We start from the raw sequence: 12,995 nt of genomic DNA, 5'->3' as shown, positions 1-12,995 counted from the left end.
GTAGAACATTTCAGGGAAAAAAAAAAGAGTCTCCATCATTTAAAGTTCATGCACTTATTTCAGAGAATATTCTGAGAACCTCAACAACAACAACAACATCTAATTTTACCTACTGCTCCATAATAAGCCAACTCAACCCAGTGCCTTAAAATAGCAATGACTTACTTCTCATGAGTTTGTGGGTCAGCAAAGGGTTAAATGATCTAGGCTTGGCTTAGCTGGAGAGGGTTGACTCCATGCTTTTCTCATCCTCTTCTTCCCATAGAAATGACAAAGATATAAGAGCAAGCAAGCCACATTGGTGCAAGTGCTTTTAATAACTCTATTTGCAACACATCTGCTACTACCTCATTGGCCAAAGTAAGTCACATGGCCAAGCCCAGGAACAAGGTGGGAGGACAGGACAAAGTTGCATACCTTAAACCATGGAAACAGAAATGGGAGTAAATTGTTGCTACAGTATCAAATGACATACCTGGATTCTAGTATTGCATTTACCACCAAGTGTATCATTTTAGGCATGTCACTTGCTCTCTCTGGGTGTTAGTATCCTCGTGTGTAAGATTCAGCTACTTGACTAAATAATTTCTAGATTCCTTTAAAGCTCTAAATTTCTTAAGATCTTTTAATTTTGGAAGGCTAGACAGCACTTAGAGCAACTGCACAAATACTCAAATCTGTTATGAAAAGAACTAAAATCTATCATCAGCTCTTATCAATAGTTCAAAAAACGGTGTGTTGACCTTAATGATATTGCTGAGTAGTAAAGATAACAATGGAAAAAAGAGAACAACAATGAGAATAGGAAATCAAGAGGATCACAGTTCATTTACACACCCCTACATGGACTATTTTTCAACACTTACAAGAGGATGGTTGTGCACTCAGAAAAGTGTAATGTTTAAGAATTTGGGTCCTGGAGTGAGTACACAGAGGCTCGGGTGGGAATTGTTTGACTGTCTCATTCACGATCTGAGTCATCTATCTTGCAGTGCCTCGGTTTCTCATTTTTCATAAGATAACAATAAGAATATATATGTCAGGGGCGCCTGGATGGCTCAGTTGGCTAAGCGTCTGCCTTTGGCTCAGGTCATGAGGGTTTGAGCCCCACATCAGGCTCTCTGTTGTCCATGCAGAGCCTGCTTCGGATCCTTTGTATCCCCCTCTCTTTGTCCCTCACCTCTTTGGCACACACACTCTCTCTCTGTCAAAAATAAATAAATAAAAACTTCAAAAGGAATATATACATCATAATATTGATGTATTAAGTGAAATTGCACATAAAGTGCAGGAAGAGTACCTGGAACACAGTGCTCAATAAGTATCAGCTATATGTATTATTTAAGCTACCTGAAAGCGAAGTATATGCATGTTTATATATATGCATTACATGTGTATATAGCATATGTGTGTATATAGTGTGTGTATAGTACATACACGTATGCATTTAAATGTAAAAGTCTCCATGAGTCCCTCTTGTCTTACATCCAGCCCACTTCACTCTTTCTGGGCTCTATAGATATCTGCACCTTCAATCTCTACTCCAGAAAATTCTAAGATCTCCTCCAGTTTCTCCAGGTGAGCACTGGGCTTCGAATGTGAAACTACTATAGACTGGTCAGTAATCTTAGTGGTTCTTTGAGCAGGTAAAGCAAACTCAGAAGGATATCTCCCATTAAAAAAAAAAAATGCCCAGAAAAAGAAGCAGCAGCCTTTTTGCCTCCTTACTGTAGGCTTTTAGGCATCACGGTTATGAAATATGGCTGCAACATTCTTTTAAATCCTTTTAAGTAGCAGTCATCCTCCTCTCCCCTCCCTATCACCCTCCTCCCTGATACTATTAAGCCCTTCACAGGTATCAATCGTAGGGAAGTAGGAAGAACTGCGCTTTAAAAGGATTTTAAATAATGTCTCCAAGAAATATAGCAGCAGATTGTTCAATAGGGATTATCAGCCAAGAGTGTGCTAGAAGGGGGGAGGGTTCTCTCTTTTAAAAGGTCTTTAAATAATGTAAGTGTACTTCTTGGCAACATTACTCAGAGCCATTTAAAGAGCAGATATCTCTGCTGCACCTAACCACCAGGAGTGTGTACCCGCAAAAGAGACATGAGAGAGACACACAGCGATGATATTGCCACACCCTTGACACTATTGTGACACAAAGATTGTAAACTTTATCCCAAATGTTGAGAGTACCAAAGACTTACTTCATAAAGAGATCCTCTCTCCTTCTAGGAGTCAAGATCAAATAACCTCAGAATATTTGAACATTTGCTCAGTTACCTTTGTGGGAGGAATGATTTTTCTGTGCTTTCTAGAAGTTCTTGAGAAAGGGTCTACTGCTCTATTTTATCTTCTTTGCCCCTTTCTAAAACCAAACATGAGGTCTAAAATCATCAAAATCCAAACAGCACACTTCTTTCAACCATTCCACCTCCAACTCCCTGCCAGTCTGGCCTCATTAATATCTACAGGATGGGTAGAGGAGGAAGTGGTGTGGCATGGGGTAGAAATTCAGGGCTTTTGCTTTCCAGACAGAAAATCTCAGTTTAAAAGCTGGTTCTGCCACTACTGGTGACTTTAGGAAAATGTTATTTCTCCATCTTGGCCCTTAGTCTTCACGTCTGCAAAACAAGTTTAAACCGTGCCTGTTCCTGGCATCATTGTTAGAGTTCAACGGAATCAAAAAGTGTAAAGCACTCAGCTCCATGGCTGGTACATCCTCAGTGCTCAATACATGTTATTCAGCATGCTGTGACTTAAAAGCCATGATTTTGTGAGTGTGATTTTAGTTGTTTAGGGTACAGGCTGTCTTGATATATATGACTTGGTTAGCCCAGGGGTTGAGTCTGATACACAGCTGGTACCAAGGATATTTTTTTAATGTTTATTTTTGAGAGAAATAGCACATGAGTGGGGGGGGGGAGAGAGAAGGGGACAGAGGAACTGAAGCAGGTTCTGCACTGATAGCAGAGAGCCTGATGTGGGGCTTGAGACCACAAACCAAGAGATCGTGACCTGAGCCGAAGTCGGACACTTAACTGAGTCACCCAGTGCCCCTGGTACCAAGGATATTTTAAGGATTGTTTTTATGATGATTGTGTTCTGTCTGAGATCTGGGGTTCAAGCAGAGGTTTCCTCTTGAGATGGAAGAATAAACGACCAATTTCAATATTTAATGTAACATGGAGGGTCCCTTATACCATTTTACAGATAGGCCTTGTACAAATTGCAATGGAAGGAAATTGCAGGAGAATGATGTTGCTTCTTTGCTTCAGAGATCAAATATAAAGCAGAAAAGATGGCTCAAAGACTCACTGCTTTCCTTTACAGCCTAGAAGAATTTCAGAAGTGAGAGGTACCTTTAACCAGTGGATCCCATTTACATTACATTCTTGGGAAACTGTGTAATGTTAGGGCTGGAATCAAAGAATACCCCCAAAAAAGGACATTGAGCTGACAGGTGAGGGGAAATAATGCAGCTCAAATGATGGGAGGGAAAATGATGTTCTTCTAGCATTCAGACAGTGGAACAGGTCTTGTGTCATTGACCACAATGACAGAAAATCAAACGGAGCCCCATTAAAGGAAAAAAGCCATCTATTTTAGTTAGCCCAGCAGGCACCTGAAAGCTCCTCTCAGTATGAAAAAATGGAAGGGCACTTGAGAAGACGGAGGTCTCGGTTCTAATGACTGTGTTTGCACCTCCTGGAGAGGATGGATCTCTCTTTTAAATATGAAGGATTGATTTTGAAAATAGTCTTCTCTGCTGTGTTAGTTCTTTTCCTGCCTTTCAATGACAAGAGGACATGATTAGGTGAGGACCTTTTCAGTTAACTGAGATGAACCAAAACAAGGAAACCATTGTTTAACAGCAAAAAACTGGCAAGGGCATTATTTGTTCTAATGCCTTAATTAATTCCTGTGTATTAAACAACAGTGCTTCAATTGGGGAAATTTAAGATAAAGCATCAGAGAAATACGAAAAAAGAAAAATGCTTTTTGAGATTTTCTTAAAGCACTTCAAAGAACTCTTTGCCATATCATTGCTACCTGGAAAGAAAAGGTAGAAATTATCTTTTTCCAGTTGGCGCTCCAGGTATCTTGGTCTTCCTGACCATCACCTGTTGGTGGAAATACACATTGACTCTTTGGTCCTTATGAAATAGAGTGAAAGTCCAAAGCAACTACCTGGATAACTAAAGCCCCCCAAACTCTGGCTTCAGCTATGCTGTGGACAGTCCATAGAGAATTTTTAAAATTTTGGTATCAATTTCCACGAATACTTCTCCATTGGCTTCACTATGATAAATGGCAGTTTTTCTAAGCCATAGGCCCCTATCATTATTATTGTTGACATTATTATTATTATTATTATTATTATTATTATTATTCTGCTTTACAAGCTAAAATGGAAGGGGTTATATTTACATACCCTTCAAGCACAGCATGTGGAGTATTTTTTCCTGGACATATCTTGATTTCAATGTATTTCTTAACTTCTTGGTAGAGTTCCAATAACTCACAAGCCAACTTAGGGCAATCAGCATCTTACTGATGTTCCCCAGATAGATGGTATTTCAGGACTTTTAAGTCATATTCTGGGCAACATTTTATCTGCCTACTCATTCATGCCTTATATTTGAATTTTACTTCCTAGCTGAATATTAATATGTACTAAGTTCTAAATAACTGCTGCCATGGAGCAAAGCAAAGATATACATTTGTCTACTAAAAACAAGGTAAGAAACCATTAGAATATCAGACCTCAAAGCCTGGCTTCACCCAGGAACAAAAAGAAGGGGGTGGGAGGTAATAGTTCTTTGGTAGTAAAGTGTTACTGGTTTTAGAGCACTAAGGTAGGTATTGAGAAAGAGGGATGGAGTGGCGCATATAGAGAATGACTTCAGAAGGTTCTACCACTACTCAAGAATGACAAGATAAAATCCAGCTTCTGAGTCCCAATGTACATGGTAAAAGAATAGAATTTCATAATAAAAGAGGAAAAGCATGCACCCATCTTAGGTAAAAATCTTTTGAGGTCAATGCTGAATTAAATCCAATGACTCATTGAAATACTGGCAAGTTCCTGCCATTGGCATTGATGCTTTAAACAGAGATGGGACATTTGAAAGGTAGCAAATTTGATTCCTCAGCATTGGACCAGCCACAGTTTTTGCCTTACTCAGCCTGGTGGTTGTGTTGATTCCAAATCATACGAGGAGAGTAGGCCCATGGCTTAAAACATCCCCACGACGTCTCGATGATTAACTCAGCAGCTTGAGCTATTCCAAATGTTGCTCTCTTGTCGGAGAAAAAGAATAAATACATTGGGTGTGAGTGATGGCCAGCGAGGGAAAGCTGGAATGTTTGCTCAGCCTCAGTGTTTTGCGAGTTGAACAGCTTTCCAAAGCCACTTTTTTCCCTCTCCAGATGTTCCTAAGGAAGATGCAAATGAGCATATTTTAATGTTGCAAAACTGTCAAATCCTGTCCAAGGAACCTAACAGAATGTCATCAGGTCCAGCAGGTCTCCTTTCGGATGGGGAATGTCTGTATTGCTATCAATCATATAATCAGAGGACTCCTAACAAAATACATACTGTTTTCCTCTTTCAAAATTACGGGCATTTCTCAATATTTTCATCCACACTATCTTAAATTAGTTTATTTTCTTGTAAATACTAGCTCATAAGTGTTATCCTATAATGTTGCTGCTGACACATTATTTCACAATATTACCTCTGATATTTATGGGTGACTCTACTTCACAGATGCGTAGCCTGAGGAACAGAGAATGTAAGTAGACTTGCCCAGCATCTCTCCCGCCTGAATGGAAACAAGTATAAAAAAAAAAACACATTTCCCCTTTAGTTTTCCCTCAAGCTATCATTAGTTAGTTTTGGTTGTTTGTTTTCTTCCCAGGTTACACCATTTTTAAGGTGTTAATAGTATCACAAGGTTTCAGTTCTGAGTATAGCAAATGAGAGTTCAGAGATTCTCTGTTGATCTCCTGGCAGAAAGAAAGGGCACTGCAGGATCTGTGCCCAACCCTGATTCATCCTATCCAATGAGAGCATCTGTCCCAGTCTGGATTAGCCAGAACTGAAATTTGAGAATATTTTCAGAGGCTCAACTAGAGGAAGGCCTTAGAATGTGGGCTAATAAAAGAATTCTGTGGATGCCAGAAAAGGAAAAGAAGAGAACACAAAGGTATAATAGAAAAGGCACAATCCCTACAGTATACACAAGCTATGACTCTGCCTTGCCAAAAAGCTGATTAAAATAGAAAAACTTACTCATCTAAATATTTGCAAATATCTTCATCACCACATAATTTAGGAAACATGAAATTTGACTAAACAGTCCAGGTTTCATCAGATTTTTAGCTTAATATGAAGTCTGTCTAGAATGTCCAAAATGAAAAATAAATCCATCAATTATGTGGTTCCCTTCTGATATATTTGTTGTAGTTAGTGAGCCAATATTGGTATATTATTAATTAAAGTCCGTAGTTTACTTAGTTTTTACCTAATGTCCTTTTTTGTGTGTGTTCTAGGAGCCCATTCAGGATACCACATTACATTTAGTCATCATGCCCTCCTTAGGCTCCTCTCATCTGTGATAGTTTCTCAGGATTTTCCTTGTTTTTGATGATTTGACATTTTTGACGAATACCAGTCATGTATTTTGTAGGATGCCTCACTATTGGAATTGCCTCATGTTTGCCTTGTGATAAGACTGGAGTTATGGGAGTTTAAGGAGATCATAAAGTTCTCACCCCAATAAAAAGATATTTGTAACTATATGAGGTGATAAATGTTAACTAAACTTACTGTAGTAATCACTCACCACACACACACACACACACACACACACACACACACACACACTTATATAACTCCAGATTATATTATAAATATAATATTACGTTATATACCTTAAACTGATACAGTGTTACATATCAATTATATCTCAATAAAATCAGAGGTCTTAATAAAATATGGAGTTATGGGTTATTCAAAGGAAAACCACAGAGATAAAGTGCCATTCTCATATTATATCAAGGGTACATGCTATCAACATGATTTATAGTTACTGATGTTAGCCTTGGTCACCTGGTTAAGGGTGTGTTTGTCAGATTTCTCCACTGTAAAGTTACTCTTTCCCTGCCTTTTCATAAAATATACTTTTGGAAGTAAGTCACTATGTACAGCCTAAACTCAAGGAGTGGGGAGTTTTGCTCCCCCTTCCAGAGGGTTGAGTATCTGTAGTTTATTTTGAATCCTTCTTCATCCTTCAGAGATTTTTCTCTTCTTCATTTACTAATTTATCCAGTCATTTATTTATATCAGCATAAACACATTGATATTTCATTTATACTTCAATATATACACACATATACACTTTATATATATAAAGTATATACTTCATATAACCTGAAGTATATAATATTATATAATGAAGTGTAATCCAATAATACATTATTTATTTTGTTGCTCAAATTGTTCCAGCTTTGGCCCTTGGGTATTCCTTCGGTTGGTTTCTGATCAATGTGTGGGGTCTTTCTTTCCTGCTTTCTTTCCTTCCTTCTTTCTTTTTTATTCTTTTGAACATTTCCTTATTTTCTCACACTACAAGATGCTCTAGGCTCACCTTTTATATCTCTTGTTGCAATCCTAGAATCAGTCATTTCCCCCAAGAAACCTTTACCCCTTTTATCAGAGAATAGTATTACAACCCAAGATCTGGGTACTAAGTGTGGTCCTTGCTCCTATAATGTCATTTCTTTTAGGCCATCTCATCTGACAGAGCAAAAATATATGTTTTTATACTAACCCATGTATATACATAAATGCATAAGTCTTTCTATATGTAACCATCTGTAGCTATATTAAGTGAAACACATATTGAACTGGTATTTTCAGCTCTAATCCACTTCCACATGGATCCTTCTCACATCTTCTTCTTGTTTATGTGCAAACTCCTACTCCAACAGTGAGAAACTTGACCCTGCCATCAACTTTCTTAATCCAGTATACATGTATAGCAGTATCAGAATTGCTAATCTGAACTCCTTTGAGAAACAACTTTATCAACTTCAGTATAGTGTTATATACTATCTCTTTGTCTTCAGTCTTACATATATCACTTTTCTCCAAAGATACTTAGTTCAGCCCCTTTTCTCCATATTCTTCAGTGAGTTTGTATCATACATCTGTAATATAGTTAGATGTTCTTGTCAGGGTCTGCATTCTTTCCTGAGCTCCCCTAACCTTCTAAATGACTTTAAAAAGTTATTCCCAAGGCTCAAGGCAGTGGTTGCCCCACCCTTTGACCAAGGAGGCAGCCCTGATGATCTCTGAATCACCTTTGGGTTCAGTCTTCCCTTTTCTCGAAGAATAATGCAGCTGAATAGTTCTATTTCCATCCTGTTCCCTTTGGTCCAAACTGGCAGTGTTTGTTGGTATAATCCCTTCTTTATTCCTGGCTTCTGTGGAGATGACATGGGGCTCGAACTCACGAACCATGAGATCATGACCTGAGCCAAAGTCGGACACTCAACAAGTGAGCCACCCAGGTGCCCTTCATTTTCTGCAATAGACATAGGCTGAGCATTTTCCAGATCCCTCAATTCTGGTTTTTTTGTTTAACAATTCCTTCAATTTATCTCTCTCCTCTCAAATTTTCTATAAGTAATAAGAAGAAACCAAGTCACTCCATCAACACTTTGCTTAGAAATCACCTGCACTAAATACTAGAACACCAACACAACTCACCACTTAACTTCCATATTTCTACCAATATTCCCTTCGTGAGCTAATCTACGCTTTTTTTAGTATGCACCTCAAAACTCCTCCAGTCTCCACCCATTACCCAGTTTCAATGCTGCCTCCATATTTTTAGTTAATTTTTATAGAAGCAGCCCACTTCTTGGTACCAAATCTTGTATTGATCTGCTTGGGCTGCCATAACAAAATACCACAGACTGCATGGCTCAAATAACAGAAATTTATTTTCTCACAGTTTTGTACAGTGGACGGCCAAAGATCAAGCTTCTTGCAGAGTTCAGGTTCTGGTAAGAGCTCTCTTCCTATCTTGCAAATGGCCATCATCAACTTGCTGTGTCCTCATGTGATTCTCCTTGCTGTGTGCACAGAGAGCTATCTCCCTTTTCCTCTTCTTATAATGTTACCAATCCTATTGGAATATAGCCCACCCTTGTGATCACATTGGTGGCTTGGGCCTCAACATATGAACTTGAGGTGGGAAGACACAATTCAGTTCATAGTAGTACACATTACAGCTCATTCTTTGCGCTATATACTTTTATGCATTTTGACAGATGTGTGACATCTCATATTCACAACTACACTATTATACAGAATAATTTCACTGTCCTAAAAATCCCCTGTGCTTCATTATTCATCCTTTACTCCTCCCACTGAACCCTTGACAACCACCGATCATTTTACTCTTTCTATAATTTTACTTTATCTAGCTATTTCGATCATTATAGACAAGCAAACTGTGCAAAATTTCTGTACCTAGATTATGTATATTCGAAGTGTACAAACATAATCTCTCAAGACATCTAAAAAGTTAAAAGTTTGAACTAAAAGAACTTCTGGATCCTATTTCATCTCAGATACTCTAAGATATTATGATTTGTCCTGTTATTTCCCTATCAAGAGTGGAAGCAATTCTCTAAGCTTCTGTTGACATGAACTTACAACTGCTGAATACACACAGACCTCTGTATGTTATCTCTTATCCATCATAAAATAATGTCTCATATTTCCTTCTTGTTTTCTCTAATTTAAACTTAGAATTCATGACCAGACTAAAATATATTAAAGTACCAAGTTGTAACTGATGTTCAAAAATGCAATTACATGTATGATTAGCTTCAAGAAAATCCATATAAGTAAACTCACTCTATTATTCCCATTAAAAAATAATTTACTGAAATATTTATTTAAATAATACACCCTCTCAGTGCATTCCAAATTAGATTAAATTAACAAAAATGAATTTGATATGTCACTCCTAGCTGATTTATAGCTACACCTCTGCAAATAAAAATCATCAACCTGGCAGAATGATAAAATAACAAAACTTATAAATCTAGTTTTTCATATCTTTTACAAAAGCTTTATCAAGGAGACTGCTCTTTGTTAGGAACCAAATCCTCCTATTTGCAATAATTCTCTCTTAGTTTGTGTGGAAGTTTTAAAATATGTCTGCAAGTTTTCTGACATGCTTCCCATCAAATCTGAGCCAATTTAGTAACTGGCTTATAACCAAAAGAATGTAACAAAAGTGATCCTACACAAGTGCAAAGGTTAGGTCCAAAAGAACCATATAGCTTCTACCTGATTCTTCTGGGAAACACTTTGGAGGAAGCCAGCAAACATATAAGAAGAGCCACCACCTTGAGACTTCCATGCTGCAGAGGCTACCTGTGGGGTCCCAGGTCCCTACTTTCAGCTGAGCTCAGCAATTGAGTTATTTCAACCCAGGCTTCAGATTTGTGCATCAGGAGCTTTCAGGTGATTTCGGACAGTAGCTGCCATCTTAAGCCTTTGAGTATTGCCACCTGAGGTCCCAGACATTATAGAGTGGAGACAAGCCAACCTCATTGTGCCCTATGTGAATTCCTAACCAAAATAATCAATTCTTTATGCCACTAAGTTTTGGGGGGTTTACTGTAATGGTAGTAAAAACTGGAAGAGTTTGTTTCTCCCCAAAGCAGACCCTTGATTAGGATTTGATTGCAAGTACATTATTTGGGAGCTCATCCCAGGAAACAACACTTTGAGAGGAGGAAAAGTAGAATAGAGAAGGAAGAAAGTCAGTATAAGTATGTCAGTGAGTAAGTCACAGCTGTGCTCAAATGGGATCCCTTGCTGCTAGGGACCTCTGGAAGATGGTGTAGAAAACGCTTCTAAGTTGTCCTACCTGATGTGTAAGGAAACTGGGGTATTTATCCATCAACATTCATTCACCATTGGTTGAGAAGTGTTCTAGGGTGTTAATATCCAGGCATCTGACCTGCCCTACACATGGGCTGAGCACTCTCCTGCAGAAAATTCATAGGAACTTAAAGGAAAAAGTTGTGAACTTGGAATGATGAGTGCAGAGGGGGATATAAAAAGAGCCTCAAATCTGCTGAGCAGGAGTTTTTAAACTGACATCCATTGAGCCATGATTGGATTTACAATGGTCTACCAACTTTTGGAAACTATTTTTCAAATTCCACATATGTGAACATGTGTATATTTTTCTATGAGGGAATTCCGGATTTCGTCCAAATGGTCCAAGTGGTCTCTGAGGCAAAAAATGGTTAAGAATAAGAAGCCAAGATAACAAAAAGGGTTATTCACCTTAGGCTCTCTTTCTTATACCAGATAACCAGAATCAATAATAATTGTTGTTGTTATTAAATAATAGATAGGTATACAGTACTTAAACAGTAAGTCTTAGGAAACTGTATGGAACTATAGCAACCAAAACTTACTGGCAAAAAGATTGATTATCATACTGTTCCCTTGGCAGAAGAATTTTGGCAGATGAAGAAACTAGGGAATGTCCAAGAAAAAATAGTCACACTTCAACCACTGCCAAGATATGTGGTTTCACAAACAATACTTAGGCATGTGGTGGACAAGGTGATAAGTTATATCTTTATGAATAGTCTAAGAGTGACACATTTAAGCACTTCTTTCTCATCAATGATGAATATTTTTATTAATACAAGATAATAAAGCAATAATACTCCAATGACAACCATAATAAGAATGGAAATCAATAAAATGCATTGATACCAAGACAATCTCAAAGGCATGTCCTCAGCACTACACTCAAGCAAAGTTTTCTTCTTTTAGTCAACTCCCTCCAGACTCAAAGAAAGGAGACCAGTTCCAAAAAAAAAAAAAAAAAAAAACCACAAAAAAACCTGTCAAATTATGCCTGATGGAATTTGGTATTCAGTTAATTGATACCTTAAGACTACCTTACTACATCTCCAAAACTGTAGCCACTCAAGGGTACTGTTTGACTAAAATTTTTATTTTTTCAATTAGTTATGTTGGCTTTTGCATCTCATTTCAATTTACAGCTATAAGACTAGTCCACCATTGACCATACTCCTAAATACTTCTCAAGTATTTTGTATGAATTCAAATACAGTAAAAGCAAAGTGAATTTGAGTATAGTTTACAAATTCCTAAGCTAAAAAGTAAAATGAAAGTACTTCTAACTCTAGGGTTGCAAAAGACATCATTTGATTTCCTTTAATAAAGATGCCTGCCACCTATGTCTGAACCAACTATTTAAGCTGTTTTTCCTAGCTCTCGGAGTAAGGGGCTGTACCTCCTGTTACCAAGCCTCTCCTCACTCCTTCACCCCATGAGTGAGTCACTCATCCAAATACTGTTTTGTTAATGTTTTCCTAAGAGTGTCTGTTGATGATAATTTGTTACTAAGAAGCCCATAATGACTTTTAATTATAGTATCTACTGTCACATACTATCATTTAAATCTCAATGGATGTCACTTTCTCCTTCTCACTCAGAAAAAAATACAACATTTTCCCCTTCAAACATCTGCATTAGCACATAGTTTATGTTTTCCTTGGACAGGTTAAGTGAGTTACAAAATGCTGGCTTCTGAAATTACTATCTGATTTGAATTAGCCCAAATATGGAAAAAATCCTATTATCTGTCTGTCCATAATCTATATATAAAAGACACAATGCTATTTCAATAAGTACAAAAAAACTGTGTTGTAATGTTATTGGAAAAAAGTCTTAGAATATAGCTTTGTAGTTCTTAAATGTCTTCACAGCCTTTCAACTGTGAAGTTGATTTTTGTTGATATAAATATTATTATAGAAAATGCCACCATATATTTGAACTACTTATCATTTTGCATGCTGCAATAAATTCCATGGAAGTATTAAGCTCTCCCCTATCAAAATTAAAAACCAATAT

At 37.5% G+C, this 12,995-nt stretch overlaps 1 long non-coding RNA gene across 2 annotated transcripts in view; it reads right to left on the bottom strand.

Moving 5' to 3' along the window:
• The window catches only part of LOC128314516 (uncharacterized), a 42,916-nt gene that overhangs the window by 18,530 nt on the left and 11,391 nt on the right, over positions 1-12,995 (bottom strand). The window contains exon 3 of one of the 2 annotated variants that reach the window (XR_008296252.1): positions 5,186-5,439. The exons of the other annotated variant lie outside the window; for it this stretch is intronic. This is a non-coding gene — a long non-coding RNA (uncharacterized LOC128314516). The remainder of the gene's footprint in view (positions 1-5,185; positions 5,440-12,995) is intronic. 2 annotated transcript variants of the gene reach the window in all.

The sequence above is a fragment of the Acinonyx jubatus genome, chromosome B1 (genome assembly GCF_027475565.1).
Source record: "Acinonyx jubatus isolate Ajub_Pintada_27869175 chromosome B1, VMU_Ajub_asm_v1.0, whole genome shotgun sequence".
Lineage (NCBI taxonomy): Eukaryota > Metazoa > Chordata > Mammalia > Carnivora > Felidae > Acinonyx > Acinonyx jubatus.
Note: the sequence above shows the minus strand (reverse complement) of the source record. Positions and strands in the feature narration are given on the sequence as shown.